General features: G+C 41.7%; 16 long non-coding RNA genes across 16 annotated transcripts; all 16 read left to right on the plus strand.

Moving 5' to 3' along the window:
• The first annotated feature begins 252 nt into the window (after positions 1-252).
• On the plus strand, positions 253-726 carry LOC119719527. Its single transcript, XR_005269977.1, has 3 exons — positions 253-293; positions 453-494; positions 686-726. It is a non-coding gene; the product is annotated as an uncharacterized LOC119719527 (long non-coding RNA).
• A 2111-nt stretch (positions 727-2837) lies between these two features.
• Positions 2838-3343, plus strand: LOC119719505. Its single transcript, XR_005269956.1, has 3 exons — positions 2838-2878; positions 3038-3079; positions 3285-3343. It is a non-coding gene; the product is annotated as an uncharacterized LOC119719505 (long non-coding RNA).
• A 795-nt stretch (positions 3344-4138) lies between these two features.
• Positions 4139-4633, plus strand: LOC119719499. The gene is made up of 3 exons (XR_005269951.1): positions 4139-4179; positions 4339-4380; positions 4575-4633. It is a non-coding gene; the product is annotated as an uncharacterized LOC119719499 (long non-coding RNA).
• Positions 4634-5428: 795 nt separating this feature from the next.
• Positions 5429-5904, plus strand: LOC119719516. The gene is made up of 3 exons (XR_005269966.1): positions 5429-5469; positions 5629-5670; positions 5867-5904. It is a non-coding gene; the product is annotated as an uncharacterized LOC119719516 (long non-coding RNA).
• Positions 5905-6482: 578 nt separating this feature from the next.
• Positions 6483-7179, plus strand: LOC119719417. The gene is made up of 4 exons (XR_005269927.1): positions 6483-6570; positions 6707-6745; positions 6899-6940; positions 7139-7179. It is a non-coding gene; the product is annotated as an uncharacterized LOC119719417 (long non-coding RNA).
• An 812-nt stretch (positions 7180-7991) lies between these two features.
• On the plus strand, positions 7992-8460 carry LOC119719507. Its single transcript, XR_005269957.1, has 3 exons — positions 7992-8032; positions 8192-8233; positions 8423-8460. It is a non-coding gene; the product is annotated as an uncharacterized LOC119719507 (long non-coding RNA).
• Positions 8461-10870: 2410 nt separating this feature from the next.
• Positions 10871-11348, plus strand: LOC119719529. The gene is made up of 3 exons (XR_005269979.1): positions 10871-10911; positions 11071-11112; positions 11308-11348. It is a non-coding gene; the product is annotated as an uncharacterized LOC119719529 (long non-coding RNA).
• Positions 11349-12161: 813 nt separating this feature from the next.
• On the plus strand, positions 12162-12655 carry LOC119719498. The gene is made up of 3 exons (XR_005269950.1): positions 12162-12202; positions 12362-12403; positions 12597-12655. It is a non-coding gene; the product is annotated as an uncharacterized LOC119719498 (long non-coding RNA).
• A 794-nt stretch (positions 12656-13449) lies between these two features.
• Positions 13450-13928, plus strand: LOC119719511. The gene is made up of 3 exons (XR_005269961.1): positions 13450-13490; positions 13650-13691; positions 13891-13928. It is a non-coding gene; the product is annotated as an uncharacterized LOC119719511 (long non-coding RNA).
• An 814-nt stretch (positions 13929-14742) lies between these two features.
• LOC119719528 lies at positions 14743-15224 on the plus strand. Its single transcript, XR_005269978.1, has 3 exons — positions 14743-14783; positions 14943-14984; positions 15184-15224. It is a non-coding gene; the product is annotated as an uncharacterized LOC119719528 (long non-coding RNA).
• Positions 15225-15799: 575 nt separating this feature from the next.
• LOC119719418 lies at positions 15800-16501 on the plus strand. The gene is made up of 4 exons (XR_005269928.1): positions 15800-15887; positions 16024-16062; positions 16222-16263; positions 16461-16501. It is a non-coding gene; the product is annotated as an uncharacterized LOC119719418 (long non-coding RNA).
• An 812-nt stretch (positions 16502-17313) lies between these two features.
• Positions 17314-17782, plus strand: LOC119719512. Its single transcript, XR_005269962.1, has 3 exons — positions 17314-17354; positions 17514-17555; positions 17745-17782. It is a non-coding gene; the product is annotated as an uncharacterized LOC119719512 (long non-coding RNA).
• A 2407-nt stretch (positions 17783-20189) lies between these two features.
• LOC119719526 lies at positions 20190-20667 on the plus strand. Its single transcript, XR_005269976.1, has 3 exons — positions 20190-20230; positions 20390-20431; positions 20627-20667. It is a non-coding gene; the product is annotated as an uncharacterized LOC119719526 (long non-coding RNA).
• An 811-nt stretch (positions 20668-21478) lies between these two features.
• LOC119719504 lies at positions 21479-21977 on the plus strand. Its single transcript, XR_005269955.1, has 3 exons — positions 21479-21519; positions 21679-21720; positions 21919-21977. It is a non-coding gene; the product is annotated as an uncharacterized LOC119719504 (long non-coding RNA).
• A 795-nt stretch (positions 21978-22772) lies between these two features.
• LOC119719503 lies at positions 22773-23270 on the plus strand. The gene is made up of 3 exons (XR_005269954.1): positions 22773-22813; positions 22973-23014; positions 23212-23270. It is a non-coding gene; the product is annotated as an uncharacterized LOC119719503 (long non-coding RNA).
• Positions 23271-24065: 795 nt separating this feature from the next.
• Positions 24066-24542, plus strand: LOC119719525. Its single transcript, XR_005269975.1, has 3 exons — positions 24066-24106; positions 24266-24307; positions 24502-24542. It is a non-coding gene; the product is annotated as an uncharacterized LOC119719525 (long non-coding RNA).
• The last annotated feature ends 732 nt before the right edge of the window (positions 24543-25274 follow it).

The raw sequence follows: 25274 nt of genomic DNA on the forward strand, positions 1-25274 counted from the left end.
CTACTCCAGTGACTAGAATCGAAGAACTTCGACTGGAGATTTTGTCAATTGACACAGAGGACTCCGGAAGTTTGCGTGTTGATTTCCTGGGTTGCATGGAAGGTACGTCTTGATACTCAAGCTCAGATCGATTCTCCATTGGCATTTTTTTCTGTAACCGCAAAGGCTTTTAAATGAAATTTTCTAGCTAGGATATTTAAAAGACAATTGAATAATATCATTTTCTAATCCGTTCCTCTTCTTGTCTTTTACAGAAATAACGACCACAACTCCGGCTGCAACGACGACTAAAGGTAAACATCCTTCGTTTTCCGGCAAAACAAATATTACACGAAAAAGAGTAGTGCATGTCAAGATTTTTAGATGGCATTCACTGTACAGATCAACAGTCACTGGCGCGAAATTGTACCCTGAAAACACTCACAATGTTGTATTTTTCTCTCCTTAAACAGTTGTGACAACAACTACCCAGACCTCTACATCCACCACAGCAGGTATGCGTTGTTGTTGTTGTTGTTGTTGTTGGGGTTTTTTCGGGGGGGGGATTTGCATTTTTCCGATACTTTTGGTGAGATGGCTTTTGCATTCTCTATTCAAAGTACTTGATTGACCGCGGTTTATTTCCCAACTCCAACTAATTTCAATTCCAGCAACATTCTGATATTCTCAATGTCTTTCTTTCAAGGATACTGTATGGAGCCAATGGACGGCGAGCAAGGACTTGAGAGTAGCCGTTCTACAACTCCAGCGTCTGAAGATCGGTCAACTGATATCAACGCTGATAAACCTTGGACATTCGAGCTACAGTCCAATCCTGAGGACAACCGCGACCAAAACCCCAAACTGGACGTCAAGTTTAACACCGAAGTCCAAGTGCACGCCTTGAAGCTCCAGGGAGACAGCGACCAATCCCAAACGGTCCGAATAATTCCGTTGGTCCGGGATCGATCAACCCAAATTTACACTGATGTGCTGGATTCCTCGGGCAAACCACTCGTAAGTTTTTCCATAAGCTTCATCAATCAAAAGACCATTATCATGTTGCACCCATTTCATTGCCTCCATTAAAATCAATGTAACCAAAGCGGGGCTGGAAGGAAAAATAGTCTGGTTCCTTTTTGCACTAGGACAACCTAGAATTTACAAAAAAATTGGGTATATATCTCTCGATTCATGTACTACATACCCAAATCTTGCAAACCTCTGTAACTAAATGAAATTTGTGTTTTCTTTCCCAGATTGTCGAGGCCACCCTGAATGGTAGAAGGCCTGTGACTGCAATCTTGCCTACTCCAGTGACTAGAATCGAAGAACTTCGACTGGAGATTTTGTCAATTGACACAGAGGACTCCGGAAGTTTGCGTGTTGATTTCCTGGGTTGCATGGAAGGTACGTCGTGATACTCAAGCTCAGATCGATTCTCCATCGGCATTTTTTCTGTAACCGCAAAGGCGTCTCAATGAAATATTCTAGCTAGGATATTTAAAAGACAATTGAATAATATCATTTTCTAATCCGTTCCTCTTCTTGTCGTTTACAGAAATAACGACCACAACTCCGGCTACAACGACGACTAAAGGTAAACATCCTTCGTTTTCCGGCAAAACAAATATTGCACGAAAAAGAGTAGTGCATGTCAAGATTTTTAGATGGCATTCTCTGTACAGATCAACAGTCACTGGCGCGAAATTGTACCCAGAAAACACTCACAATGTTGTATTTTTCTCTCCTTAAACAGTTGTGACAACAACTACCCAGACCTCTACATCCACCACAGCAGGTATGCGTTGTTGTTGTTGTTGTTGTTGTTGTTGTTGGGTTGTTCTTTTTCGGGTGGGGGGTATTTGCATTTTCCCGATACTTTTGGAGAGATGGCTTTTGCATTCTCTGTTCAAAGTACTGGATTGACCGCGGTTGATTTCCCAACTCCAACTAATTTCAATTCCAACAACATTCTGATATTCTGAATGTCTTTCTTTCAAGGATACTGTATGGAGCCAATGGACGGCGAGCAAGGACTTGAGAGTAGCCGTTCTACAACTCCAGCGTCTGAAGATCAGTCAACTGATATCAACGCTGATAAACCTTGGATATTCGAGCTACAGTCCAATCCTGAGGACAACCGCGACCAAAACCCCAAACTGGACGTCAAGTTTAACACCGAAGTCCAAGTGCACGCCTTGAAGCTCCAGGGAGACAGCGACCAATCCCAAACGGTCCGAATAATTCCGTTGGTCCGGGATCGATCAACCCAAATTTACACTGATGTGCTGGATTCCTCGGGCAAACCACTCGTAAGTTTTTCCATCAGCTTCATCAATCAAAAGACCATTATCATGTTGCACCCCTTTCATTGCTTCCATTAAAATCAATGTAACCAAAGCGGGGCTGGAAGGAAAAATAGTCTGGTTCCTTTTTGCACTAGGATCACCTAGAATTTAAAAATGAATTGGGTATATACCTCTCGATTCATGTCCTAAATACCCAAATCTTGCAAACCTCTGTAACTAAATGAAATTTGTGTTTTCTTGCCCAGATTGTCGAGGCCACCCTGAATGGTAGAAGGCCTGTGACTGCAATCTTGCCTACTCCAGTGACTAGAATCGAAGAACTTCGACTGGAGATTTTGTCAATTGACACAGAGGACTCCGGAAGTTTGCGTGTTGATTTCCTGGGTTGCATGGAAGGTACGTCTTGATACTCAAGCTCAGATCGATTCTCCATTGGCATTTTTTTCTGTAACCGCAAAGGCTTTTAAATGAAATTTTCTAGCTAGGATATTTAAAAGACAATTGAATAATATCATTTTCTAATCCGTTCCTCTTCTTGTCTTTTACAGAAATAACGACCACAACTCCGGCTGCAACGACGACTAAAGGTAAACATCCTTCGTTTTCCGGCAAAACAAATATTACACGAAAAAGAGTGGTGCATGTCAAGATTTTTAGATGGCATTCGCTGTACAGATCAACAGTCACTGGCGCGAAATTGTACCCTGAAAACACTCACAATGTTGTATTTTTCTCTCCTTAAACAGTTGTGACAACAACTACCCAGACCTCTACATCCACCACAGCAGGTATGCGTTGTTGTTGTTGTTGTTGTTGTTGTTGTTGTTGTTGGGGTTTTTTTCGGGGGGGGGAATTTGCATTTTTCCGATACTTTTGGTGAGATAGCTTTTGCATTCTCTATTCAAAGTACTTGATTGACCGCGGTTTATTTCCCAACTCCAACTAATTTCAATTCCAGCAACATTCTGATATTCTAAATGTCTTTCTTTCAAGGATACTGTATGGAGCCAATGGACGGCGAGCAAGGACTTGAGAGTATCCGTTCTTCAACTCCAGCGTCTGAAGATCAGTCAACTGATATCAACGCTGATAAACCTTGGACATTCGAGCTACAGTCCAATCCTGAGGACAACCGCGACCAAAACCCCAAACTGGACGTCAAGTTTAACACCGAAGTCCAAGTGCACGCCTTGAAGCTCCAGGGAGACAGCGACCAATCCCAAACGGTCCGAATAATTCCGTTGGTCCGGGATCGATCAACCCAAATTTACACTGATGTGCTGGATTCCTCGGGCAAACCACTCGTAAGTTCTTCCATAAGCTTCATCAATCAAAAGACCATTATCATGTTGCACCCATTTCATTGCTTCCATTCAAATCAATGTAACCAAAGCGGGGCTGGAAGGAAAAATAGTCTGGTTCCTTTTTGCACTAGGATCACCTAGAATTTAAAAATAAATTGGGTATATACCTCTCGATTCATGTCCTAAATACCCAAATCTTGCAAACCTCTGTAACTAAATGAAATTTGTGTTTTCTTGCCCAGATTGTCGAGGCCACCCTGAATGGTAGAAGGCCTGTGACTGCAATCTTGCCTACTCCAGTGACTAGAATCGAAGAACTTCGACTGGAGATTTTGTCAATTGACACAGAGGACTCCGGAAGTTTGCGTGTTGATTTCCTGGGTTGCATGGAAGGTACGTCTTGATACTCAAGCTCAGATCGATTCTCCATTGGCATTTTTTTCTGTAACCGCAAAGGCTTTTAAATGAAATTTTCTAGCTAGGATATTTAAAAGACAATTGAATAATATCATTTTCTAATCCGTTCCTCTTCTTGTCTTTTACAGAAATAACGACCACAACTCCGGCTGCAACGACGACTAAAGGTAAACATCCTTCGTTTTCCGGCAAAACAAATATTACACGAAAAAGAGTAGTGCATGTCAAGATTTTTAGATGGCATTCGCTGTACAGATCAACAGTCACTGGCGCGAAATTGTACCCTGAAAACACTCACAATGTTGTATTTTTCTCTCCTTAAACAGTTGTGACAACAACTACCCAGACCTCTACATCCACCACAGCAGGTATGCGTTGTTGTTGTTGTTGTTGTTGTTGGGGTTTTTTTCGGGGGGGGGGGATTTGCATTTTTCCGATACTTTTGGTGAGATGGCTTTTGCATTCTCTATTCAAAGTACTTGATTGACCGCGGTTTATTTCCCAACTCCAACTAATTTCAATTCCAGCAACATTCTGATATTCTAAATGTCTTTCTTTCAAGGATACTGTATGGAGCCAATGGACGGCGAGCAAGGACTTGAGAGTATCCGTTCTTCAACTCCAGCGTCTGAAGATCAGTCAACTGATATCAACGCTGATAAACCTTGGACATTCGAGCTACAGTCCAATCCTGAGGACAACCGCGACCAAAACCCCAAACTGGACGTCAAGTTTAACACCGAAGTCCAAGTGCACGCCTTGAAGCTCCAGGGAGACAGCGACCAATCCCAAACGGTCCGAATAATTCCGTTGGTCCGGGATCGATCAACCCAAATTTACACTGATGTGCTGGATTCCTCGGGCAAACCACTCGTAAGTTCTTCCATAAGCTTCATCAATCAAAAGACCATTATCATGTTGCACCCATTTCATTGCTTCCATTCAAATCAATGTAACCAAAGCGGGGCTGGAAGGAAAAATAGTCTGGTTCCTTTTTGCACTAGGATCACCTAGAATTTAAAAATAAATTGGGTATATACCTCTCGATTCATGTCCTAAATACCCAAATCTTGCAAACCTCTGTAACTAAATGAAATTTGTGTTTTCTTGCCCAGATTGTCGAGGCCACCCTGAATGGTAGAAGGCCTGTGACTGCAATCTTGCCTACTCCAGTGACTAGAATCGAAGAACTTCGACTGGAGATTTTGTCAATTGACACAGAGGACTCCGGAAGTTTGCGTGTTGATTTCCTGGGTTGCATGGAAGGTACGTCTTGATACTCAAGCTCAGATCGATTCTCCATTGGCATTTTTTTCTGTAACCGCAAAGGCTTTTAAATGAAATTTTCTAGCTAGGATATTTAAAAGACAATTGAATAATATCATTTTCTAATCCGTTCCTCTTCTTGTCTTTTACAGAAATAACGACCACAACTCCGGCTGCAACGACGACTAAAGGTAAACATCCTTCGTTTTCCGGCAAAACAAATATTGCACGAAAAAGAGTAGTGCATGTCAAGATTTTTAGATGGCATTCTCTGTACAGATCAACAGTCACTGGCGCGAAATTGTACCCTGAAAACACTCACAATATTGTATTTTTCTCTCCTTAAACAGTTGTGACAACAACTACCCAGACCTCTACATCCACCACAGCAGGTATGCGTTGTTGTTGTTGTTGTTGTTGTTGGGGTTTTTTTCGGGGGGGGGAGTAATTTGCATTTTCCCGATACTTTTGGTGAGATGGCTTTTGCATTCTCTATTCAAAGTACTTGATTGACCGCGGTTTATTTCCCAACTCCAACTAATTTCAATTCCAGCAACATTCTGATATTCTAAATGTCTTTCTTTCAAGGATACTGTATGGAGGCAATGGACGGCGAGCAAGGACTTGAGAGTAGCCGTTCTACAACTCCAGCGTATGAAGATCAGTCAACTGATATCAACGCTGATAAACCTTGGACATTCGAGCTACAGTCCAATCCTGAGGACAACCGCGACCAAAACCCCAAACTGGACGTCAAGTTTAACACCGAAGTCCAAGTGCACGCCTTGAAGCTCCAGGGAGACAGCGACCAATCCCAAACGGTCCGAATAATTTCGTTGGTCCGGGATCGATCAACCCAAATTTACACTGATGTGCTGGATTCCTCGGGCAAACCACTCGTAAGTTTTTCCATAAGCTTCATCAATCAAAAGACCATTATCATGTTGCACCCATTTCATTGCTTCCATTAAAATCAACGTAACCAAAGCGGGGCTGGAAGGAAAAATAGTCTGGTTCCTTTTTGCACTACGATAACCTAGAATTTAAAAAAAAATTGGGTATATACCTCTCGATTCATGTCCTAAATACCCAAATCTTGCAAACCTCTGTAACTAAATGAAATTTGTGTTTTCTTGCCCAGATTGTCGAGGCCACCCTGAATGGTAGAAGGCCTGTGACTGCAATCTTGCCTACTCCAGTGACTAGAATCGAAGAACTTCGACTGGAGATTCTGTCAATTGACACAGAGGACTCTGGAAGTTTGCGTGTTGATTTCCTGGGTTGCATGGAAGGTACGTCTTGATACTCAAGCTCAGATCGATTCTCCATTGGCATTTTTTCTGTAACCGCAAAGGGTTCTAAATGAAATTTTAAAAGACAATTGAATAATATCATTTTCTAATCCGTTCTTCTTCTTGTCTTTTACAGAAATAACGACCACAACTCCGGCTGCAACGACGACTAAAGGTAAACATCTTTCATTTTCCGGCAAAACAAATATTGCACGAAAAAGAGTAGTGCATGTCAAGATTTTTAGATGGCATTCTCTGTACAGATCAACAGGCGCGAAATTGTACCCTGAAAACACTCACAATGTTGTATTTTTCTCTCCTTAAACAGTTGTGACAACAACTACCCAGACCTCTACATCCACCACAGCAGGTATGCGTTGTTGTTGTTGTTGTTGTTGTTGTTGGGGTTCTTTTTCGGGTTGGGGGTATTTGCATTTTCCAGATACTTTTGGTGAGATGGCTTTTGCATTCTCTGTTCAAAGTACTTGATTGACCGCGGTTTATTTCCAAACTCCAACTCATTTCAATTCCAACAACATTCTGATATTCTGAATGTCTTTCTTTCAAGGATACTGTATGGAGCCAATGGACGGCGAGCAAGGACTTGAGAGTAGCCGTTCTACAACTCCAGCGTCTGAAGCTCAGTCAACTGATATCAACGCTGATAAACCTTGGACATTCGAGCTACAGTCCAATCCTGAGGACAACCGCGACCAAAACCCTAAACTGGACGTCAAGTTTAACACCGAAGTCCAAGTGCACGCCTTGAAGCTCCAGGGAGACAGCGACCAATCCCAAACGGTCCGAATAATTCCGTTGGTCCGGGATCGATCAACCCAAATTTACACTGATGTGCTGGATTCCTCGGGCAAACCACTCGTAAGTTTTTCCATAAGCTTCATCAATCAAAAGACCATTATCATGTTGCACCCATTTCATTGCTTCCATTAAAATCAATGTAACCAAAGCGGGGCTGGAAGGAAAAATAGTCTGGTTCCTTTTTGCACTACGATAACCTAGAATTTAAAAAAAAATTGGGTATATACCTCTCGATTCATGTCCTAAATACCCAAATCTTGCAAACCTCTGTAACTAAATGAAATTTGTGTTTTCTTGCCCAGATTGTCGAGGCCACCCTGAATGGTAGAAGGCCTGTGACTGCAATCTTGCCTACTCCAGTGACTAGAATCGAAGAACTTCGACTGGAGATTCTGTCATTTGACACAGAGGACTCCGGAAGTTTGCGTGTTGATTTCCTGGGTTGCATGGAAGGTACGTCTTGATACTCAACCTCAGATCGATTCTCCATCGGCATTTTTTCTGTAACCGCAAAGGCGTCTCAATGAAATATTCTAGCTAGCATATTTTAAAGACAATTGAATAATATCATTTTCTAATCCGTTCCTCTTCTTGTCTTTTACAGAAATAACGACCACAACTCCGGCTGCAACGACGACTAAAGGTAAACATCCTTCGTTTTCCGGCAAAACAAATATTGCACGAAAAAGAGTAGTGCATGTCAAGATTTTTAGATGGCATTCTCTGTACAGATCAACAGTCACTGGCGCGAAATTGTACCCTGAAAACACTCACAATGTTGTATTTTTCTCTCCTTAAACAGTTGTGACAACAACTACCCAGACCTCTACATCCACCACAGCAGGTATGCGTTGTTGTTGTTGTTGTTGGGGTTTTTTTCGGGTGGGGGGTAATTTGCATTTTCCCGATACTTTTGGTGAGATGGCTTTTGCATTCTCTATTCAAAGTACTTGATTGACCGCGGTTTATTTCCCAACTCCAACTAATTTCAATTCCAACACCATTCTGATATTCTGAATGTCTTTCTTTCAAGGATACTGTATGGAGGCAATGGACGGCGAGCAAGGACTTGAGAGTAGCCGTTCTACAACTCCAGCGTCTGAAGATCAGTCAACTGATATCAACGCTGACAAACCTTGGACATTCGAGCTACAGTCCAATCCTGAGGACAACCGCGACCAAAACCCCAAATTGAACGTCCAATTCAACACAAAGGTTGAAGTACATGCCTTGAAGCTGCAGGGAAATACAAATGAAAGTCCAGAAGTTAGAATCATCCTGACGGTATTTGATAGCAACACTCAATCTTTCAGTGATGTACTGGACTCCTCTGGCAAGCCATTGGTTAGTGCAGCAATTTCTTTTTTGGTAGTTATTTCTCGAAATGAATTGGTAAATTTGAATTCAAGCTGAAGTGGAAAAAAATTGTTCGAAAGTCATTGGAATTCAGAGATTCTTGTTTTTTAACTGACAGATTCAAGAGGTGACTCTTAATGGTCAAAGGCCTGTAACTCTTATATTGCCCTCTCCGGTGACCGGGATCAAACAACTGCGACTTGAGATCTTGTCCATTGGAGACAGTGACGAGGGAAGTTTGCGCGTTGATTTCCTGGGTTGCAGAGAAGGTATGTGAAGATGGGCTACATTTTTTACTGATTTATGATATTATTACTAGATTTACTGCATGTATATTTCGACTTGAGATGTGCAAACAGATTCATATTCCCATTTTGAATCTGCTTTTCTTTTTTCTATCCAAGCAGAAGCTTCAACCACTACTCCAGCAGCAACAACTACACGCAAATGTTCAGTCATTCCATTTTTAACCTCGTGTGAAGCGAAGAATCCAATAACAGTTGATGAATGAAGAATAATGAATAATGCATTACAGATTAATTTATGGATTTTACTTAATATATGTGTCGTGTCATAATGTGATAAACCTAAAGGTTAATATAAATGTATTTTCTTCGTTAACTCAGGTCGTCCTGGAGGGTCTGATATTAAAACAACAACACGGCCAACGCGACCAGGTATGTATTAAATTTTGAGGATTGAAGACATTTCTGCTGGTGTATTATCAGTCATGAGATGTATGTTTCATATTATACATATGTATATATTATATAATACCCCTGGTGAGAAATAATGAAATGTCCTTGTATAGTAAAACCCGAGTTTTCGTGGCGTATCCCCTGATGAAGGTGAACGCATGGAAAGCTCGGGTATTACTAACTGGTGAGCACTGTTTTAATTTTATCATTTATATGTTTAGATAATATTAGAAATTGGATGCTCCCTAAAATAACCTCTAAATAGTCCAAAAGCGTTATTCGATTCTATAACTTTGGCAAAACACTCACAATGTTGTATTTTTCTCTCCTTAAACAGTTGTGACAACAACTACCCAGACCTCTACATCCACCACAGCAGGTATGCGTTGTTGTTGTTGTTGTTGTTGTTGGGGTTTTTTTCGGGGGGGGGGGGAATTTGCATTTCCCGATACTTTTGGTGAGATGGCTTTTGTATTCTCTGCTCAAAGTACTTGATTGACCGCGGTTTATTTCCAAACTCCAACTCATTTCAATTCCAACAACATTCTGATATTCTGAATGTCTTTCTTTCAAGGATACTGTATGGAGGCAATGGACGGCGAGCAAGGACTTGAGAGTAGCCGTTCTACAACTCCAGCGTCTGAAGATCAGTCAACTGATATCAACGCTGATAAACCTTGGATATTCGAGCTACAGTCCAATCCTGAGGACAACCGCGACCAAAACCCCAAACTGGACGTCAAGTTTAACACCGAAGTTCAAGTGCACGCCTTGAAGCTCCAGGGAGACAGCGACCAATCCCAAACGGTCCGAATAATTCCGTTGGTCCGGGATCGATCAACCCAAATTTACACTGATGTGCTGGATTCCTCGGGCAAACCACTCGTAAGTTTTTCCATAAGCTTCATCAATCAAAAGACCATTATCATGTTGCACCCATTTCATTGCTTCCATTAAAATCAATGTAACCAAAGCGGGCCTGGAAGGAAAAATAGTCTGGTTCCTTTTTGCACTAGGACAACCTAGAATTTAAAAAAAAAATGGGTATATATCTCTCGATTCATGTCCTAAATATCCAAATCTTGCAAACCTCTGTAACTAAATGAAATTTGTGTTTTCTTGCCCAGATTGTCGAGGCCACCCTGAATGGTAGAAGGCCTGTGACTGCAATCTTGCCTACTCCAGTGACTAGAATCGAAGAACTTCGACTGGAGATTTTGTCAATTGACACAGAGGACTCTGGAAGTTTGCGTGTTGATTTCCTGGGTTGCATGGAAGGTACGTCTTGATACTCAAGCTCAGATCGATTCTCCATCGGCATTTTTTCTGTTACCGCAAAGGCGTCTCAATGAAATATTCTAGCTGGGATATTTTAAAGACAATTAAATAATATCATTTTCTAATCCGTTTTTCTTCTTGTCTTTTACAGAAATAACGACCACAACTCCGGCTGCAACGACGACTAAAGGTAAACATCTTTCGTTTTCCGGCAAAACAAATATTGCACGAAAAAGAGTAGTGCATGTCAAGATTTTTAGATGGCATTCTCTGTACAGATCAACAGTCACTGGCGCGAAATTGTACCCTGAAAACACTCACAATGTTGTATTTTTCTCTCCTTAAACAGTTGTGACAACAACTACCCAGACCTCTACATCCACCACAGCAGGTATGCGTTGTTGTTGTTGTTGTTGTTGTTGGGGTTCTTTTTCGGGTGGGGGGTATTTGCATTTTCCCGATACTTTTGGAGAGATGGCTTTTGCATTCTCTGTTCAAAGTACTTGATTGACCGCGGTTTATTTCCAAACTCCAACTCATTTCAATTCCAGCAACATTCTGATATTCTGAATGTCTTTCTTTCAAGGATACTGTATGGAGCCAATGGACGGCGAGCAAGGACTTGAGAGTAGCCGTTCTACAACTCCAGCGTCTGAAGATCAGTCAACTGATATCAACGCTGATAAACCTTGGATATTCGAGCTACAGTCCAATCCTGAGGACAACCGCGACCAAAACCCCAAACTGGACGTCAAGTTTAACACCGAAGTCCAAGTGCACGCCTTGAAGCTCCAGGGAGACAGCGACCAATCCCAAACGGTCCGAATAATTCCGTTGGTCCGGGATCGATCAACCCAAATTTACACTGATGTGCTGGATTCCTCGGGCAAACCACTCGTAAGTTTTTCCATAAGCTTCATCAATCAAAAGACCATTATCATGTTGCACCCATTTCATTGCTTCCATTAAAATCAATGTAACCAAAGCGGGGCTGGAAGGAAAAATAGTCTGGTTCCTTTTTGCACTAGGATCACCTAGAATTTAAAAAAAAATTGGGTATATACCTCTCGATTCATGTCCTAAATACCCAAATCTTGCAAACCTCTGTAACTAAATGAAATTTGTGTTTTCTTGCCCAGATTGTCGAGGCCACCCTGAATGGTAGAAGGCCTGTGACTGCAATCTTGCCTACTCCAGTGACTAGAATCGAAGAACTTCGACTGGAGATTTTGTCAATTGACACAGAGGACTCCGGAAGTTTGCGTGTTGATTTCCTGGGTTGCATGGAAGGTACGTCTTGATACTCAAGCTCAGATCGATTCTCCATTGGCATTTTTTTCTGTAACCGCAAAGGCTTTTAAATGAAATTTTCTAGCTAGGATATTTAAAAGACAATTGAATAATATCATTTTCTAATCCGTTCCTCTTCTTGTCTTTTACAGAAATAACGACCACAACTCCGGCTGCAACGACGACTAAAGGTAAACATCCTTCGTTTTCCGGCAAAACAAATATTACACGAAAAAGAGTAGTGCATGTCAAGATTTTTAGATGGCATTCGCTGTACAGATCAACAGTCACTGGCGCGAAATTGTACCCTGAAAACACTCACAATGTTGTATTTTTCTCTCCTTAAACAGTTGTGACAACAACTACCCAGACCTCTACATCCACCACAGCAGGTATGCGTTGTTGTTGTTGTTGTTGTCGGGTTTTTTTTCGGGGGGGGGGGGAATTTGCATTTTTCCGATACTTTTGGTGAGATGGCTTTTGCATTCTCTATTCAAAGTACTTGATTGACCGCGGTTTATTTCCCAACTCCAACTAATTTCAATTCCAGCAACATTCTGATATTCTAAATGTCTTTCTTTCAAGGATACTGTATGGAGCCAATGGACGGCGAGCAAGGACTTGAGAGTATCCGTTCTTCAACTCCAGCGTCTGAAGATCAGTCAACTGATATCAACGCTGATAAACCTTGGACATTCGAGCTACAGTCCAATCCTGAGGACAACCGCGACCAAAACCCCAAACTGGACGTCAAGTTTAACACCGAAGTCCAAGTGCACGCCTTGAAGCTCCAGGGAGACAGCGACCAATCCCAAACGGCCCGAATAATTCCGTTGGTCCGGGATCGATCAACCCAAATTTACACTGATGTGCTGGATTCCTCGGGCAAACCACTCGTAAGTTCTTCCATAAGCTTCATCAATCAAAAGACCATTATCATGTTGCACCCATTTCATTGCTTCCATTAAAATCAATGTAACCAAAGCGGGGCTGGAAGGAAAATAGTCTGGTTCCTTTTTGCACTAGGATCACCTAGAATTTAAAAATAAATTGGGTATATACCTCTCGATTCATGTCCTAAATACCCAAATCTTGCAAACCTCTGTAACTAAATGAAATTTGTGTTTTCTTGCCCAGATTGTCGAGGCCACCCTGAATGGTAGAAGGCCTGTGACTGCAATCTTGCCTACTCCAGTGACTAGAATCGAAGAACTTCGACTGGAGATTTTGTCAATTGACACAGAGGACTCCGGAAGTTTGCGTGTTGATTTCCTGGGTTGCATGGAAGGTACGTCTTGATACTCAAGCTCAGATCGATTCTCCATTGGCATTTTTTTCTGTAACCGCAAAGGCTTTTAAATGAAATTTTCTAGCTAGGATATTTAAAAGACAATTGAATAATATCATTTTCTAATCCGTTCCTCTTCTTGTCTTTTACAGAAATAACGACCACAACTCCGGCTGCAACGACGACTAAAGGTAAACATCCTTCGTTTTCCGGCAAAACAAATATTACACGAAAAAGAGTAGTGCATGTCAAGATTTTTAGATGGCATTCGCTGTACAGATCAACAGTCACTGGCGCGAAATTGTACCCTGAAAACACTCACAATGTTGTATTTTTCTCTCCTTAAACAGTTGTGACAACAACTACCCAGACCTCTACATCCACCACAGCAGGTATGCGTTGTTGTTGTTGTTGTTGTTGTTGGGGGTTTTTTCGGGGGGGGGGGGAGTAATTTGCATTTTCCCGATACTTTTGGTGAGATGGCTTTTGCATTCTCTATTCAAAGTACTTGATTGACCGCGGTTTATTTCCCAACTCCAACTAATTTCAATTCCAGCAACATTCTGATATTCTAAATGTCTTTCTTTCAAGGATACTGTATGGAGGCAATGGACGGCGAGCAAGGACTTGAGAGTAGCCGTTCTACAACTCCAGCGTCTGAAGATCAGTCAACTGATATCAACGCTGATAAACCTTGGACATTCGAGCTACAGTCCAATCCTGAGGACAACCGCGACCAAAACCCCAAACTGGACGTCAAGTTTAACACCGAAGTCCAAGTGCACGCCTTGAAGCTCCAGGGAGACAGCGACCAATCCCAAACGGTCCGAATAATTCCGTTGGTCCGGGATCGATCAACCCAAATTTACACTGATGTGCTGGATTCCTCGGGCAAACCACTCGTAAGTTCTTCCATAAGCTTCATCAATCAAAAGACCATTATCATGTTGCACCCATTTCATTGCTTCCATTAAAATCAATGTAACCAAAGCGGGGCTGGAAGGAAAAATAGTCTGGTTCCTTTTTGCACTAGGATCACCTAGAATTTAAAAAAAATTGGGTATATACCTCTCGATTCATGTCCTAAATACCCAAATCTTGCAAACCTCTGTAACTAAATGAAATTTGTGTTTTCTTGCCCAGATTGTCGAGGCCACCCTGAATGGTAGAAGGCCTGTGACTGCAATCTTGCCTACTCCAGTGACTAGAATCGAAGAACTTCGACTGGAGATTTTGTCAATTGACACAGAGGACTCCGGAAGTTTGCGTGTTGATTTCCTGGGTTGCATGGAAGGTACGTCTTGATACTCAAGCTCAGATCGATTCTCCATTGGCATTTTTTCTGTAACCGCAAAGGCTTTTAAATGAAATTTTCTAGCTAGGATATTTAAAAGACAATTGAATAATATCATTTTCTAATCCGTTCCTCTTCTTGTCTTTTACAGAAATAACGACCACAACTCCGGCTGCAACGACGACTAAAGGTAAACATCCTTCGTTTTCCGGCAAAACAAATATTGCACGAAAAAGAGTAGTGCATGTCAAGATTTTTAGATGGCATTCTCTGTACAGATCAACAGTCACTGGCGCGAAATTGTACCCTGAAAACACTCACAATGTTGTATTTTTCTCTCCTTAAACAGTTGTGACAACAACTACCCAGACCTCTACATCCACCACAGCAGGTATGCGTTGTTGTTGTTGTTGTTGTTGTTGTTGGGGTTTTTTTCGGGGGGGGGGGTAATTTGCATTTTCCCGATACTTTTGGTGAGATGGCTTTTGCATTCTCTATTCAAAGTACTTGATTGACCGCGGTTTATTTCCCAACTCCAACTAATTTCAATTCCAGCAACATTCTGATATTCTAAATGTCTTTCTTTCAAGGATACTGTATGGAGCCAATGGACGGCGAGCAAGGACTTGAGAGTAGCCGTTCTACAACTCCAGCGTCTGAAGATCAGTCAACTGATATCAACGCTGATAAACCTTGGACATTCGAGCTACAGTCCAATCCTGAGGACAACCGCGACCAAAACCCTAAACTGGACGTCAAGTTTAACACCGAAGTTCAAGTGCACGCCTTGAAGCTCCAGGGAGACAGCGACCAATCCCAAACGGTCCGAATAATTCCGTTGGTCCGGGATCGATCAACCCAAATTTACACTGATGTGCTGGATTCCTCGGGCAAACCACTCGTAAGTTTTTCCATAAGCTTCATCAATCAAAAGACCATTATCATGTTGCACCCATTTCATTGCTTCCATTAAAATCAATGTAACCAAAGCGGGGCTGGAAGGAAAAATAGTCTGGTTCCTTTTTGCACTACGATAACCTAGAATTTAAAAAAAAATTGGGTATATACCTCTCGATTCATGTCCTAAATACCCAAATCTTGCAAACCTCTGTAACTAAATGAAATTTGTGTTTTCTTGCCCAGATTGTCGAGGCCACCCTGAATGGTAGAAGGCCTGTGACTGCAATCTTGCCTACTCCAGTGACTAGAATCGAAGAACTTCGACTGGAGATTCTGTCAATTGACACAGAGGACTCTGGAAGTTTGCGTGTTGATTTCCTGGGTTGCATGGAAGGTACGTCTTGATACTCAAGCTCAGATCGATTCTCCATTGGCATTTTTTCTGTAACCGCAAAGGGTTCTAAATGAAATTTTAAAAGACAATTGAATAATATCATTTTCTAATCCGTTCTTCTTCTTGTCTTTTACAGAAATAACGACCACAACTCCGGCTGCAACGACGACTAAAGGTAAACATCTTTCATTTTCCGGCAAAACAAATATTGCACGAAAAAGAGTAGTGCATGTCAAGATTTTTAGATGGCATTCTCTTAAACAGATCAACAGTCACTGGCGCGAAATTGTACCCTGAATTACTCACAATGTTGTTTTTTTCTCTCCTTAAACAGTTGTGACAACAACTACCCAGACCTCTACATCCACCACAGCAGGTATGCGTTGTTGTTGTTGTTGTTGTTGTTGTTGGGGTTTTTTTCGGGTTGGGGGTATTTGCATTTTCCAGATACTTTTGGAGAGATGGCTTTTGCATTCTCTGTTCAAAGTACTTGATTGACCGCGGTTTATTTCCAAACTCCAACTCATTTCAATTCCAACAACATTCTGATATTCTGAATGTCTTTCTTTCAAGGATACTGTATGGAGCCAATGGACGGCGAGCAAGGACTTGAGAGTAGCCGTTCTACAACTCCAGCGTCTGAAGCTCAGTCAACTGATATCAACGCTGATAAACCTTGGACATTCGAGCTACAGTCCAATCCTGAGGACAACCGCGACCAAAACCCTAAACTGGACGTCAAGTTTAACACCGAAGTTCAAGTGCACGCCTTGAAGCTCCAGGGAGACAGCGACCAATCCCAAACGGTCCGAATAATTCCGTTGGTCCGGGATCGATCAACCCAAATTTACACTGATGTGCTGGATTCCTCGGGCAAACCACTCGTAAGTTTTTCCATAAGCTTCATCAATCAAAAGACCATTATCATGTTGCACCCATTTCATTGCTTCCATTAAAATCAATGTAACCAAAGCGGGGCTGGAAGGAAAAATAGTCTGGTTCCTTTTTGCACTACGATAACCTAGAATTTAAAAAAAAATTGGGTATATACCTCTCGATTCATGTCCTAAATACCCAAATCTTGCAAACCTCTGTAACTAAATGAAATTTGTGTTTTCTTGCCCAGATTGTCGAGGCCACCCTGAATGGTAGAAGGCCTGTGACTGCAATCTTGCCTACTCCAGTGACTAGAATCGAAGAACTTCGACTGGAGATTCTGTCATTTGACACAGAGGACTCCGGAAGTTTGCGTGTTGATTTCCTGGGTTGCATGGAAGGTACGTCTTGATACTCAACCTCAGATCGATTCTCCATCGGCATTTTTTCTGTAACCGCAAAGGCGTCTCAATGAAATATTCTAGCTAGCATATTTTAAAGACAATTGAATAATATCATTTTCTAATCCGTTCCTCTTCTTGTCTTTTACAGAAATAACGACCACAACTCCGGCTGCAACGACGACTAAAGGTAAACATCCTTCGTTTTCCGGCAAAACAAATATTGCACGAAAAAGAGTAGTGCATGTCAAGATTTTTAGATGGCATTCTCTGTACAGATCAACAGTCACTGGCGCGAAATTGTACCCTGAAAACACTCACAATGTTGTATTTTTCTCTCCTTAAACAGTTGTGACAACAACTACCCAGACCTCTACATCCACCACAGCAGGTATGCGTTGTTGTTGTTGTTGTTGGGGTTTTTTTCGGGTGGGGGGTAATTTGCATTTTCCCGATACTTTTGGTGAGATGGCTTTTGCATTCTCTATTCAAAGTACTTGATTGACCGCGGTTTATTTCCCAACTCCAACTAATTTCAATTCCAACACCATTCTGATATTCTGAATGTCTTTCTTTCAAGGATACTGTATGGAGGCAATGGACGGCGAGCAAGGACTTGAGAGTAGCCGTTCTACAACTCCAGCGTCTGAAGATCAGTCAACTGATATCAACGCTGACAAACCTTGGACATTCGAGCTACAGTCCAATCCTGAGGACAACCGCGACCAAAACCCCAAATTGAACGTCCAATTCAACACAAAGGTTGAAGTACATGCCTTGAAGCTGCAGGGAAATACAAATGAAAGTCCAGAAGTTAGAATCATCCTGACGGTATTTGATAGCAACACTCAATCTTTCAGTGATGTACTGGACTCCTCTGGCAAGCCATTGGTTAGTGCAGCAATTTCTTTTTTGGTAGTTATTTCTCGAAATGAATTGGTAAATTTGAATTCAAGCTGAAGTGGAAAAAAATTGTTCGAAAGTCATTGGAATTCAGAGATTCTTGTTTTTTAACTGACAGATTCAAGAGGTGACTCTTAATGGTCAAAGGCCTGTAACTCTTATATTGCCCTCTCCGGTGACCGGGATCAAACAACTGCGACTTGAGATCTTGTCCATTGGAGACAGTGACGAGGGAAGTTTGCGCGTTGATTTCCTGGGTTGCAGAGAAGGTATGTGAAGATGGGCTACATTTTTTACTGATTTATGATATTATTACTAGATTTACTGCATGTATATTTCGACTTGAGATGTGCAAACAGATTCATATTCCCATTTTGAATCTGCTTTTCTTTTTTCTATCCAAGCAGAAGCTTCAACCACTACTCCAGCAGCAACAACTACACGCAAATGTTCAGTCATTCCATTTTTAACCTCGTGTGAAGCGAAGAATCCAATAACAGTTGATGAATGAAGAATAATGAATAATGCATTACAGATTAATTTATGGATTTTACTTAATATATGTGTCGTGTCATAATGTGATAAACCTAAAGGTTGATATAAATGTATTTTCTTCGTTAACTCAGGTCGTCCTGGAGGGTCTGATATTAAAACAACAACACGGCCAACGCGACCAGGTATGTATTAAATTTTGAGGATTGAAGACATTTCTGCTGGTGTATTATCAGTCATGAGATGTATGTTTCATATTATACATATGTATATATTATATAATACCCCTGGTGAGAAATAATGAAATGTCCTTGTATAGTAAAACCCGAGTTTTCGTGGCGTATCCCCTGATGAAGGTGAACGCATGGAAAGCTCGGGTATTACTAACTGGTGAGCACTGTTTTAATTTTATCATTTATATGTTTAGATAATATTAGAAATTGGATGCTCCCTAAAATAACCTCTAAATAGTCCAAAAGCGTTATTCGATTCTATAACTTTGGCAAAACACTCACAATGTTGTATTTTTCTCTCCTTAAACAGTTGTGACAACAACTACCCAGACCTCTACATCCACCACAGCAGGTATGCGTTGTTGTTGTTGTTGTTGTTGTTGGGGTTTTTTCGGGGGGGGGGGAATTTGCATTTCCCGATACTTTTGGTGAGATGGCTTTTGTATTCTCTGCTCAAAGTACTTGATTGACCGCGGTTTATTTCCAAACTCCAACTCATTTCAATTCCAACAACATTCTGATATTCTGAATGTCTTTCTTTCAAGGATACTGTATGGAGGCAATGGACGGCGAGCAAGGACTTGAGAGTAGCCGTTCTACAACTCCAGCGTCTGAAGATCAGTCAACTGATATCAACGCTGATAAACCTTGGATATTCGAGCTACAGTCCAATCCTGAGGACAACCGCGACCAAAACCCAAACTGGACGTCAAGTTTAACACCGAAGTTCAAGTGCACGCCTTGAAGCTCCAGGGAGACAGCGACCAATCCCAAACGGTCCGAATAATTCCGTTGGTCCGGGATCGATCAACCCAAATTTACACTGATGTGCTGGATTCCTCGGGCAAACCACTCGTAAGTTTTTCCATAAGCTTCATCAATCAAAAGACCATTATCATGTTGCACCCATTTCATTGCTTCCATTAAAATCAATGTAACCAAAGCGGGCCTGGAAGGAAAAATAGTCTGGTTCCTTTTTGCACTAGGACAACCTAGAATTTAAAAAAAAAATGGGTATATATCTCTCGATTCATGTCCTAAATATCCAAATCTTGCAAACCTCTGTAACTAAATGAAATTTGTGTTTTCTTGCCCAGATTGTCGAGGCCACCCTGAATGGTAGAAGGCCTGTGACTGCAATCTTGCCTACTCCAGTGACTAGAATCGAAGAACTTCGACTGGAGATTTTGTCAATTGACACAGAGGACTCTGGAAGTTTGCGTGTTGATTTCCTGGGTTGCATGGAAGGTACGTCTTGATACTCAAGCTCAGATCGATTCTCCATCGGCATTTTTTCTGTTACCGCAAAGGCGTCTCAATGAAATATTCTAGGTGGGATATTTTAAAGACAATTAAATAATATCATTTTCTAATCCGTTTTTCTTCTTGTCTTTTACAGAAATAACGACCACAACTCCGGCTGCAACGACGACTAAAGGTAAACATCTTTCGTTTTCCGGCAAAACAAATATTGCACGAAAAAGAGTAGTGCATGTCAAGATTTTTAGATGGCATTCTCTGTACAGATCAACAGTCACTGGCGCGAAATTGTACCCTGAAAACACTCACAATGTTGTATTTTTCTCTCCTTAAACAGTTGTGACAACAACTACCCAGACCTCTACATCCACCACAGCAGGTATGCGTTGTTGTTGTTGTTGTTGTTGTTGGGGTTCTTTTTCGGGTGGGGGGTATTTGCATTTTCCCGATACTTTTGGAGAGATGGCTTTTGCATTCTCTGTTCAAAGTACTTGATTGACCGCGGTTTATTTCCAAACTCCAACTCATTTCAATTCCAGCAACATTCTGATATTCTGAATGTCTTTCTTTCAAGGATACTGTATGGAGCCAATGGACGGCGAGCAAGGACTTGAGAGTAGCCGTTCTACAACTCCAGCGTCTGAAGATCAGTCAACTGATATCAACGCTGATAAACCTTGGATATTCGAGCTACAGTCCAATCCTGAGGACAACCGCGACCAAAACCCCAAACTGGACGTCAAGTTTAACACCGAAGTCCAAGTGCACGCCTTGAAGCTCCAGGGAGACAGCGACCAATCCAAACGGTCCGAATAATTCCGTTGGTCCGGGATCGATCAACCCAAATTTACACTGATGTGCTGGATTCCTCGGGCAAACCACTCGTAAGTTTTTCCATAAGCTTCATCAATCAAAAGACCATTATCATGTTGCACCCATTTCATTGCTTCCATTAAAATCAATGTAACCAAAGCGGGGCTGGAAGGAAAAATAGTCTGGTTCCTTTTTGCACTAGGATCACCTAGAATTTAAAAAAAAATTGGGTATATACCTCTCGATTCATGTCCTAAATACCCAAATCTTGCAAACCTCTGTAACTAAATGAAATTTGTGTTTTCTTGCCCAGATTGTCGAGGCCACCCTGAATGGTAGAAGGCCTGTGACTGCAATCTTGCCTACTCCAGTGACTAGAATCGAAGAACTTCGACTGGAGATTTTGTCAATTGACACAGAGGACTCCGGAAGTTTGCGTGTTGATTTCCTGGGTTGCATGGAAGGTACGTCTTGATACTCAAGCTCAGATCGATTCTCCATTGGCATTTTTTCTGTAACCGCAAAGGCTTTTAAATGAAATTTTCTAGCTAGGATATTTAAAAGACAATTGAATAATATCATTTTCTAATCCGTTCCTCTTCTTGTCTTTTACAGAAATAACGACCACAACTCCGGCTGCAACGACGACTAAAGGTAAACATCCTTCGTTTTCCGGCAAAACAAATATTACACGAAAAAGAGTAGTGCATGTCAAGATTTTTAGATGGCATTCGCTGTACAGATCAACAGTCACTGGCGCGAAATTGTACCCTGAAAACACTCACAATGTTGTATTTTTCTCTCCTTAAACAGTTGTGACAACAACTACCCAGACCTCTACATCCACCACAGCAGGTATGCGTTGTTGTTGTTGTTGTTGTTGTTGTTGGGTTTTTTTTCGGGGGGGGGGGAATTTGCATTTTTCCGATACTTTTGGTGAGATGGCTTTTGCATTCTCTATTCAAAGTACTTGATTGACCGCGGTTTATTTCCCAACTCCAACTAATTTCAATTCCAGCAACATTCTGATATTCTAAATGTCTTTCTTTCAAGGATACTGTATGGAGCCAATGGACGGCGAGCAAGGACTTGAGAGTATCCGTTCTTCAACTCCAGCGTCTGAAGATCAGTCAACTGATATCAACGCTGATAAACCTTGGACATTCGAGCTACAGTCCAATCCTGAGGACAACCGCGACCAAAACCCCAAACTGGACGTCAAGTTTAACACCGAAGTCCAAGTGCACGCCTTGAAGCTCCAGGGAGACAGCGACCAATCCCAAACGGCCCGAATAATTCCGTTGGTCCGGGATCGATCAACCCAAATTTACACTGATGTGCTGGATTCCTCGGGCAAACCACTCGTAAGTTCTTCCATAAGCTTCATCAATCAAAAGACCATTATCATGTTGCACCCATTTCATTGCTTCCATTAAAATCAATGTAACCAAAGCGGGGCTGGAAGGAAAAATAGTCTGGTTCCTTTTTGCACTAGGATCACCTAGAATTTAAAAATAAATTGGGTATATACCTCTCGATTCATGTCCTAAATACCCAAATCTTGCAAACCTCTGTAACTAAATGAAATTTGTGTTTTCTTGCCCAGATTGTCGAGGCCACCCTGAATGGTAGAAGGCCTGTGACTGCAATCTTGCCTACTCCAGTGACTAGAATCGAAGAACTTCGACTGGAGATTTTGTCAATTGACACAGAGGACTCCGGAAGTTTGCGTGTTGATTTCCTGGGTTGCATGGAAGGTACGTCTTGATACTCAAGCTCAGATCGATTCTCCATTGGCATTTTTTTCTGTAACCGCAAAGGCTTTTAAATGAAATTTTCTAGCTAGGATATTTAAAAGACAATTGAATAATATCATTTTCTAATCCGTTCCTCTTCTTGTCTTTTACAGAAATAACGACCACAACTCCGGCTGCAACGACGACTAAAGGTAAACATCCTTCGTTTTCCGGCAAAACAAATATTACACGAAAAAGAGTAGTGCATGTCAAGATTTTTAGATGGCATTCGCTGTACAGATCAACAGTCACTGGCGTGAAATTGTACCCTGAAAACACTCACAATGTTGTATTTTTCTCTCCTTAAACAGTTGTGACAACAACTACCCAGACCTCTACATCCACCACAGCAGGTATGCGTTGTTGTTGTTGTTGTTGTTGTTGTTGGGGTTTTTTTCGGGGGGGGGGAATTTGCATTTTTCCGATACTTTTGGTGAGATGGCTTTTGCATTCTCTATTCAAAGTACTTGATTGACCGCGGTTTATTTCCCAACTCCAACTAATTTCAATTCCAGCAACATTCTGATATTCTAAATGTCTTTCTTTCAAGGATACTGTATGGAGCCAATGGACGGCGAGCAAGGACTTGAGAGTATCCGTTCTTCAACTCCAGCGTCTGAAGATCAGTCAACTGATATCAACGCTGATAAACCTTGGACATTCGAGCTACAGTCCAATCCTGAGGACAACCGCGACCAAAACCCCAAACTGGACGTCAAGTTTAACACCGAAGTCCAAGTGCACGCCTTGAAGCTCCAGGGAGACAGCGACCAATCCCAAACGGTCCGAATAATTCCGTTGGTCCGGGATCGATCAACCCAAATTTACACTGATGTGCTGGATTCCTCGGGCAAACCACTCGTAAGTTCTTCCATAAGCTTCATCAATCAAAAGACCATTATCATGTTGCACCCATTTCATTGCTTCCATTAAAATCAATGTAACCAAAGCGGGGCTGGAAGGAAAAATAGTCTGGTTCCTTTTTGCACTAGGATCACCTAGAATTTAAAAATAAATTGGGTAAATACCTCTCGATTCATGTCCTAAATACCCAAATCTTGCAAACCTCTGTAACTAAATGAAATTTGTGTTTTCTTGCCCAGATTGTCGAGGCCACCCTGAATGGTAGAAGGCCTGTGACTGCAATCTTGCCTACTCCAGTGACTAGAATCGAAGAACTTCGACTGGAGATTTTGTCAATTGACACAGAGGACTCCGGAAGTTTGCGTGTTGATTTCCTGGGTTGCATGGAAGGTACGTCTTGATACTCAAGCTCAGATCGATTCTCCATTGGCATTTTTTTCTGTAACCGCAAAGGCTTTTAAATGAAATTTTCTAGCTAGGATATTTAAAAGACAATTGAATAATATCATTTTCTAATCCGTTCCTCTTCTTGTCTTTTACAGAAATAACGACCACAACTCCGGCTGCAACGACGACTAAAGGTAAACATCCTTCGTTTTCCGGCAAAACAAATATTACACGAAAAAGAGTAGTGCATGTCAAGATTTTTAGATGGCATTCTCTGTACAGATCAACAGTCACTGGCGCGAAATTGTACCCTGAAAACACTCACAATGTTGTATTTTTCTCTCCTTAAACAGTTGTGACAACAACTACCCAGACCTCTACATCCACCACAGCAGGTATGCGTTGTTGTTGTTGTTGTTGTTGTTGGGGTTTTTTTCGGGGGGGGGGAATTTGCATTTTTCCGATACTTTTGGTGAGATGGCTTTTGCATTCTCTATTCAAAGTACTTGATTGACCGCGGTTTATTTCCCAACTCCAACTAATTTCAATTCCAGCAACATTCTGATATTCTAAATGTCTTTCTTTCAAGGATACTGTATGGAGCCAATGGACGGCGAGCAAGGACTTGAGAGTAGCCGTTCTACAACTCCAGCGTCTGAAGATCAGTCAACTGATATCAACGCTGATAAACCTTGGACATTCGAGCTACAGTCCAATCCTGAGGACAACCGCGACCAAAACCCCAAACTGGACGTCAAGTTTAACACCGAAGTCCAAGTGCACGCCTTGAAGCTCCAGGGAGACAGCGACCAATCCCAAACGGTCCGAATAATTCGTTGGTCCGGGATCGATCAACCCAAATTTACACTGATGTGCTGGATTCCTCGGGCAAACCACTCGTAAGTTTTTCCATAAGCTTCATCAATCAAAAGACCATTATCATGTTGCACCCATTTCATTGCTTCCATTAAAATCAATGTAACCAAAGCGGGGCTGGAAGGAAAAATAGTCTGGTTCCTTTTTGCACTAGGACAACCTAGAATTTAAAAAAAAAAATTGGGTATATACCTCTCGATTCATGTCCTAAATACCCAAATCTTGCAAACCTCTGTAACTAAATGAAATTTGTGTTTTCTTGCCCAGATTGTCGAGGCCACCCTGAATGGTAGAAGGCCTGTGACTGCAATCTTGCCTACTCCAGTGACTAGAATCGAAGAACTTCGACTGGAGATTTTGTCAATTGACACAGAGGACTCCGGAAGTTTGCGTGTTGATTTCCTGGGTTGCATGGAAGGTACGTCTTGATACTCAAGCTCAGATCGATTCTCCATCGGCATTTTTTCTGTAACCGCAAAGGCGTCT

Source organism: Patiria miniata, unplaced genomic scaffold, assembly GCF_015706575.1.
Source record: "Patiria miniata isolate m_02_andy unplaced genomic scaffold, ASM1570657v1 HiC_scaffold_8, whole genome shotgun sequence".
NCBI lineage: Eukaryota > Metazoa > Echinodermata > Asteroidea > Valvatida > Asterinidae > Patiria > Patiria miniata.